Source organism: Monopterus albus, unplaced genomic scaffold, assembly GCF_001952655.1.
Source record: "Monopterus albus unplaced genomic scaffold, M_albus_1.0 scaffold296.1, whole genome shotgun sequence".
Taxonomy (NCBI): domain Eukaryota; kingdom Metazoa; phylum Chordata; class Actinopteri; order Synbranchiformes; family Synbranchidae; genus Monopterus; species Monopterus albus.
In genome coordinates, this window is record NW_018128176.1 from 110,974 (window position 1) to 119,894 (window position 8,921).

The 8,921-nt window shown below is 46.8% G+C and overlaps 1 protein-coding gene across 3 annotated transcripts in view; it reads left to right on the forward strand.

The window, feature by feature from the left end:
• cd99 (CD99 molecule) overlaps window positions 1-8,921 on the forward strand; it is a 59,606-nt gene that overhangs the window by 36,452 nt on the left and 14,233 nt on the right. The gene's annotated exons all lie outside the window — the stretch shown is intronic.

The window sequence follows — 8,921 nt, forward strand, 5'->3', positions numbered from 1 at the left end:
AGAGCGGTTACAGATACAGACTACGGAATGGACCAACAATCAGCAACCTGCTCTACATGGATGACATCAAGCTGTATGCCAGGAGTGACCGAGACATCGGCTCACTGATCCACACCACTAGGATCTACAGCCAGGACATCTGAATATCATTCAGACTGGATAAGTGTGGTCAAATGGTAGGTAACAAGGAGAGGGAAGGTAGTCAGAACTGAGGGGATTGTACTACCAGAAAGCAACATGCCAGGTGCAGGCTGTGCAAAGATGCCCCTGAGACAATCCAGCACATAACAGCGGGGTGCAAGATGCTAGCAGGCAGGGCATACTTGGAATAGCCAAGCATGAGCAGCTTGAGAAATACCAAGGGCTGAAAGAAGAGCTAGAAAAGATGTGGAAGGTGAAGGCACAAGTGGTCCCCGTGGTAATAGGAACACTGGGGGCTGTGACCCCCCAAACTGGGAGAGTGGCTCCAACAGATCTTAGGAACAACATCTGAGATCTCTGTCCAGAAGAGTGCAGTGCTGGGAACATAGGAACAGCTAAGATACTGCGCAGGACCCTCAAGCTCCCAGGCCTCTGGGAGAGGACCCGAGCTTGAAGGAAGGCATACAGGACCGCCCAAAGTGTGTGGGGGAGATTTTTTTTTATATGTGCATGTAAATAAAATCATCTTTCCAGGCTATATAAAATTTTTCTGAATTAGTGAAACGCCCATTCCTTTCAAGTTTTTCAAGCCTGCTTTGGTGCGGATTTGCAAGTTGTGCCATGTATGTGATTTGATGTGCACTTATCAAATCATTCACTAAAAGAGATCTGATATTTAATAGTTTGATTGTCCTGTTTTTTTTTTGTTCTCTAAGAATAGTCTTAATTTTAATTATGTTCTTATGAATACTGCCTCCTGAGTTGATTTTTAATTTATATAGTGTACGTTGGCCCCATACTACAAGATAACTAACCCAATTTTTGGCCCTGTTTGCTCTCTGTGACAATCGTGGATGCGTTCCGGGATGTGAGGCCACTCAAAAGTGATTCTTGGGCCAAATGATCCTGTAGTGAACACCTTAGGTGTTGAACGACCTAATTATTATGCCTCCAACAGGATCGGTGGGCCCCCTAACTTGAATCATAAGTATCAGGCATGTTTCATATTTAAGGCTTGGAATTCTGTATTGTGGGGGCAACAGCGATTGAATCCTGACCAAATACTCGCAATAGCCAATGATAGTGAGCTGGCCAGGACATTATCCGTCCATCCATTTTCCTCCGCTTATCCGGGACCGGATTGCGGGGGCAGCAGTCTAAGCAAAGATGCCCAGACATCCCTCTCTTCAGACACTTCCTCCAGCTCCTCCGGGGGAATGCTGAGGCGTTCCCAGGCCAGCCGAGAGACATAGTCCCTCCAGCGTGTCCTGGGTCTTCCCCGGGGCCTCCTCCCGGTGGGACATGCCCGGAACACCTCCCTAGGAAGGCGCCCAGGAGGCATCCGAAAGAGCTGCCCGAGCCACCTCAGCTGGCTCCTCTCGATGTGGAGGAGCAGCGGTTCTACTCTGAGCTCCTCCCGGGTGACCGAGCTCCTCACCCTATCTCTAAGGGTGCGCCCGGCCGCCCTGCGGAGAAAGCTCATTTCGGCCGCCTGTATCCGGGATCTTACCATTTCGGTCATGACCCAAGGCTCATGACCATAGGTGAGAGTCGGAACGTAGATTGACCAGTAAATCGAGAGCTTTGCCTTACAGTTCAGCTCCTTCTTCACCACGACGGACCGGTACATCGACCGCATTACTGCAGAAGCTGCACCGATCCGCCTGTCAATCTCCCGTTCCATCCTTCCCTCACTCGTGAACAAGACCCCAAGATACTTGAACTCCTCCACTTGAGGCAGGAACTCTCCACCAACCTGAAGGGAACAAGCCACCCTTTTCCGGCTGAGAACCATGGCCTCGGATTTGGAGGTGCTGATTCCCACCCCAGCCGCTTCACACTCGGCTGCAAACCGCCCCAGTGCATGCTGGAGGTCCTGGTTTGATGGGGCCAACAGGACAACGTCGTCTGCAAAAAGCAGAGACGAGATCCTGTGGTCCCCAAACCGGACTCCCTCCGGCCCCTGGCTGCACCTAGAAATACTCAGGGCGGATCTCAGGACATTATTTGAAATAATTTCTAACTTATAATTATAACATTACTTATGTAACATTAACTAACTAGCTTCCTTGGCTAATGTACCTCAGTTAATTCAGTATGTGTTAGGCCCATGTCACACAAAGTCGACGACTAGCCATTGGCCACTGTTTGGCTGCCGGTGAACATCTGTCACCTTTGTCTTCACGTGTGTCCCATGTCGTTAGTACTAGTCGGACCTTTTCGGCGGCTTTCCGACCAATTCAGCATGCTGAAACAGCAGTAGACATAGTTAGCGAGAGAGACCACTCTGATTGGCTGTTCAGCTAAGCAGATTAATGCATGAGAACGGAATGGTTCGGGAAATCCCTTTGAGCCTGTTGCTGTAGTAGCCACACTCTTTTTTCCTCTTCTACAACCAAAAGACCAAGGGCAGAGATTGCCAGTGCCATTTTTAACTTCTCATCAGACATATTCTTCATTTAGAAACAACTATAAACAGCAGCTGTGATGACCCACAGCTGCTTTGTTTGCCGCAGTCTAGCGCTTCTTTCCCTTTCTGAATGGTGTATACAGATATCGACAACTACTGGTAGAGGGAGTTATTTCACTCAGGCAGGCACAGAACATATGTTCTAGTTGGCTATTGGCTGTAGTCTGTTCAGTGTGTTCAGGTGACATTTTCAACCCGTTTGGCCCAGACAAAGGCAACACAAGGCAATGCAACAATCAGCCTATGTCGCTGCTGTTGTGGAAATCAATAAGCAGGTTCTCAGGTAGTCTTTCTGTAATTTATTAAACAAATCAGACAATAGCATAAGACAATACCAGTGTCTTGATCAAGAGATCACACACTCAGTGCAAAGAGTCAGTGAGTGACAAGAGAGAGAGCTTACAGCCAGATTTTGTACAACATCAGTCAACTATCGCCCACTAGCTGGAACCAATCAGATATGTGTCTTAGGTATGTGGCCTTCATAGGTATCTCCTAGATAGGCAGTCGGGCTCTGTGGAAACCAGGCTATGTGCGTCAATAGAGACTGGGTCTGTGTGTGTATGAAGTGTGTGTGTGTGTGTGTGTGTGTAGGGGTATGTGTGTAGAGACTAAATTTGTGTGTTTGAGAGAGAGAACTGTTTTGGGAGAACTGTCCAGAGGAAAAGGAAACAAGGTTAGACAGTACAAATACATAGATAATAAGAACACTGAGCATACTGAGCAGACAGCACGTGTGACCTTAACTTTTCTGCTCCATATCCTCCCTTTTTATCATTAATGATAACGAATATGCAACAACAGTGAGAACACCAAAACACCATCCTCATGTTTGGTTTACAGGAGTTTATCATGACACTGTTGACATTGGTGAGAGAATTATGAATTACCTCTAGACTATAATAACGTATGGGAGGTAAAACAACAGAATTAGACTAGCTCCTCAGTATGAAAAGGTAAGGTAGCAAATGCATTAGCTTTTTCAGAAGAATAGGCTTGACATTGCATCTGTGTATATTGAGGATTGTTATTATTAAGCATTGAACCAATCAACATTTTCACAAGAGGAATCACACAATGTAAAAATGTGTAAAAATGCACAAAAGAATCACTGTGGTCAGCAAACAGATACTAGCTGTGAGAAAAAGGTGCTTCCAAAAGGATAACCAAGTCCAGCGTCCCAAGCTGGTGTCACTGAGCCCGTCAGCCATCACAAAATGTCTGAGGGCTGCCATGTTTTGTAAGGCCTGATGTATCATTCCTCCATCAGCATCATTCACAGGGATAAATGTACAACAAGATGAACTAACAATAACACAAGCACCACCTTGAGATGCAGTCCAAGACCATTCTATTTTGCGTTGTAATGAGCCTAATGTCAGTCAATTCATCTCAAGTGCCACCCACAGAGGCAAGGCTGGAACTGACAAAGAAAGAAACCAGTAACAGTTACTTGTGTTCTGAGAGTGAGCAGTGAAGTTGGCATAGCACCACCAGAGGTTGGTCTCATAGATGTGTTGTTGATCCTGGATGTCTAACCAGTGGTGCTGTAGATGTCTCAGCAGCCTCTTGTATAGTGTGTGAAGCTGTGATACCTGCCAGTTGGTCCGCCAAGTTAATGGTGGGACCATTATGATGCCAACGAGCAGGAAATCATGTATGAGCTGCCAGGGTTCGCAGCCTCAGCAACGTCATGCTTCCATCATTGTTAGGCAGCTGTGGTGGTCAGCCGGTCATTGGCTCACTGTAGAGCTAACCACCATCAGTTCCCTTCTTCACGTATATTGGAGCTCAGAGTGCTGGCACGCCCAATCAGCACTCTTCCCTCCTCACTGAGGAACCTAACTTGTGGGTCTCTTCCCTTCTGGCTCCCTTGAGGCCGTGGCCCTCAAGTGAGCATCATGCACAGAAGGAGTGAAGTTGTCGTATGGCTCAGCAATATTTTTACAGTGATCAGCATGTATCCAAGTAGCTCATCCTGCTACTTTCACTGCGGTGTTGGTTGTCAGCAGCACTTGGAATGGACCCCGGTATCTCCTCTGCTTCCAGTGCTTCTGTCTGTGGTCCTTAATCAGCACCCAATCTCCAGGCTTCAGTGGGTGTAAAGGCCCAGTCATTGGATCAGTCTGAGCAGCTTGGAGAGAAGCAGAGACGGACAGTAGGACAACACGGCATCCTCACATGCTCCTAGAGTGATATGCTGTGGATCTTATGGTTGCAAGCCTATTTTAGGAGGCTGGCCAAAAACTACTTCTAGTTTTTGGCCAGACTAGTTCTCATGTCATTGTTCTCATGTAGAACAATACCAAAGAAAGAGCTTGTACCCAATTGAGCCCTGTTTCTTCACAACACATGCTCCCCCTTGACACGTGGTTTCTCCCGTGTGACAACCTAGCATAACAAGGGAAGAGAGCATGTGGCAAACAAGGTTTCTTTTTGGGTGCACCACTATGGGATTGACATTTGTCATTGTCATTTGTCAAGGCCCAGATCATATTTGGCTTTTGCCCATCTAGCAATCTGGAATTTCTGTTAATTCCTGTGTTGTCAGTGTGTACATGTTTTCTGTCTGTCTGCTCACACATCAACACATACACACAACCAGCTGCACTGTGCCGTTCACTATAACAGAGGAGATAAAAACGATGCAGTATACCTCACCCTGTACACTGTACTCTGTTCTGGAGTCCCCTGGGATGGGATGTAAATCTGTGTTTTCTGTTTTACTATGCAGCCATAACCCTAGGTCTCGCCAGTGCCAGCTGGATTGTTTCGCAAGTGGCACTTGTGGTGCCAGACCTGTGAAAAGAGAAGTTTGTCCAGGAGACAGAGAGACAAGAACAGCAGCCACACTCTTTGTCCAGTAAATACTACTTAACCCCAACATTTCAACCTGTCACATACCATTTATTTTCAAATTTACCATCTGGGCCATCACTCATGTGTACAGTACAGTACTAGGTTTCTGCCTGCATGAGTGTGTTTGCATTTGTACTGTGCATGTATGCAAAGTCTGTGAGCCAAGCAATTTACAGGTGCAGTGGCATTAGATATCAATTGTCATGTATACACATACAATGGGGTTTAACTGTAGCAGATTGTGTGCCAGTGAGTGAGGTGGTGTAATGACAGATACTCCTTCTGGTGTGGAGATAAGCCCTAGACAGAGACTACACATCAAATCTCTCCTTAGTAGGTTAACAGGACACAGAGTGGAATAAATAAATAAATGTTTCAGATTGACATTCCCCAGCTTGCATTTCAATGGAGTGGTGTAAGACTCTAATGTAGGTGCGTTGTTGCAGCCAACAGTGTAACATGTCCTGCTACTCCGTTTGGGCGGAATGGGCAGCGATCCAACAGATAAAACAGAAGCGTTGCACCAGAATCCACCAGGAATGTCACCTTGTGGCCTTCGATCTCTAGTGTGATTTGTGGTAACCCAACAGGCTTCATGGATTGATATAAAGCCACACTGAAGACTTCAAACTTGTGTTGGGTGCATGTATGGTGTAAATGGCTGTAAGCTGTTACTTTGTTGCATGTGTGTAGGTGTGGATACTTGCATGGACAGTGGAGAGTCAGCTGGCATCCTACCCTCCCCCCCTCTGCTCAGTCAGCCTGCTGTTGGGCTTGAGCTCCAGCTCGAAGCTGGTGCATTCTCTGTGCTCTTCCCACAGCGGCGGCAAGCATTGGAATGTCTTCCAGAACCCCGTCCCCTGCCTCGTCTCCAACCACACCCATGTTCTGCGTTTTGGGACATTGCTGTGTACATCATTAATTGTGCCTATTCCAGCTTGTCTTGGAACATCCTCAGCATGCTCTGCATGTTGTAGTATGTCAGCCAGACAGCATGTTTTCCACGTCAGACAGCTGCTTTTGACCGCCTCACTAAGGTCAGAGTTCATCCAGTTCAGGAAAGTGTCCTTAAACTTAGTAATCAGTGCAGTCAGTCCATCTCTGTATTGGGCATTCTCAGCATGGTCCAAGTCTGCTTTTAGCATTCTATTCTAAGTTCTCATATGTGCTCTGAGAATACCTCCCTAATTTTTTAGAAATCTGGTCCCAACAGCTTTTTCATCAGTCTTTCCACCTCAGCAATGGTGGGCTTATGGACAGGAGTCCAGATCCGGATTCATCTGTGACTTGGACTCAAGGAGGCCAGTTAAGACAGGATATATATTAGTAGTAGCAGCAAGCTTGACAGTATTTTAGATCTCTCTTCATCCTATTTTTTTCATGTTTTGATTTATTCTCTCCCCTCATTTTCCTCCTGTCCCTGTTTTCTGCTTCCCATCTCCACATGCTGTATGCATTCCAGTCAGCTTTGAATGGTGTGAATTTCTTTTTCTGCTTCTTTGTTAGACCCCCAAAATAGGCTGATCAGTAGGTAGGTTGATCAAGAGGTCACACACTCGGTGCAAAGAGTCAGTGGGTGACAAGAGAGAGGTTACAGCCAGATTTTGTATAACATTGGTTATTTTGCTAAGATGGCACTGACGATGGCAGCCTTGGTTACTCACGCTCTGTGTTTGTTTTTCTTTGTTTTCTCGGTCCTTTGCAACCCACCCCATATTACTTTTACCAGAGGAGAACTGTTAAATATCGGACAACTCACACCGAACTACCTTTCTCCAATTTTTGCGAACAAAGAATGCTGTATGGACATTCGAAATGGAGGCACAGCTGCAATGTATAGGACCTGGAAGAAACGCCGGCGTGGCAAACCAGTAGGTGCCTTGATGAGGCTACGCCAGAGAGGGACCCGGACTCCACTCCCGTCTATCCACCTAGCAAATCTCCCCTCCCTAGTCAATAAGATGGATGAAATTCTTCTCGTCCAAAGGACCAACTCTGACTTTGCATGCTCTGTTGCTTTGTGCTTCATGGAGACTTGGCTGAGCGACTCCATCGTGGACAGCGTGATACAAGTGCCGGGCTTCCAGGTGTACAGAGCGGATCACGTAATAGAGCTGTCCGGAAAACAAGAGGTGAAATTTGCTTCTACATAAATGAAGGTTGGTGCACAGCTGTCACAGTGCTACAGAGGACATGTAACACAGACTTAGAGACTCTTATGAATTGCAAACCTTTTTATTCTCCTCGTGAATTTAACTCTTTCATTCTAATGGGAGTGTACATAAGACCACAGGCCCACACTAGCGCACTACAGCTCCTGGTACAACAGATAACTAGTGTGGAGCTAGAACATCCTGACTCTCCACTCATTGTTCTAGGGGACTTTAACAGAGCAAATCTCACCCATGAACTGCCCAAATACAGACAGCACATCACCTGTCCCACCAGGGACAAAATCACAGTGGATCACTGCTACACAATAATAAAAGACGCCTATCGTTCTGTCCCCTGCGCAGCCCTCGGACTCTCTGATCACTGTATGGTCCATCTTATTTCAACCTACTGGCAGAAACTTAAAGCTGTGAAGCCTGTGGTCAAAACAGTGAAGAGCTGGACTGAGAAGGCTAAGTCAGAGCTACAGGCGTGCTTTGACTGCACAGACTGGAGTGTATTTGAGACTGCAGCTACAGATCTGGATGAATTCACTGGCACTGTGACATCTTATATCAGCTTCTGTGAGGATGTGTGTGTGCACCCAAAAAGTCCTTCTGCACATACAACAACAACAAGCCCTTGTTTACAGCCAGACTCAAGCAGCTTCGTCGTGCCAAAGAGGAGGCTTACATAAGTGGGGACAGGACTCTGTACAGGAACACACTGACAAGGGAGATCAGTGCAGCAAAGAAGAGCTACTCTGAAAAGTTGAAAGCCCAGATTTCAGCTGACGACTCCTCGTCTATGTGGAGAAGCCTGAAAAGCATCACTGGCTATAGGAAACCATCCCCCCCTTCTGTGGAGGTCCATCAACTAGCAGATGACCTGAATGTGTTCTACTGCAGGTTTGACAAACAACACTCCCCCCTCACCCTCCCCACCTCAGACCCAGCACCTGCTCCCCCGTCAATCACCACCCTTCCCTCCTGCCCCCCACCTCTAACGATCTGTGAAAAGGATGTGCATGGCCTCTTTAAAAGACAAAAGATCAGAAAGGCACCAGGCCCACATGGTTTGACCCCCTCCTGCCTGAAAGTGCGCGCTAAAAGATATTGCCCAGTCCTTTTCAACCAGGAACTCAGAGGGACGACGCAGACCACTTGGATATATATAAAAAATATATAACAGTGCTGGTTTATTCAAAGGGTCACAGGCAAGAATTAACATTACACGTCCAGACATCTTCCACCCCTAAAACTGCGCGCAGGTTTCTCTGATTTTATGAAATAAATTTCCC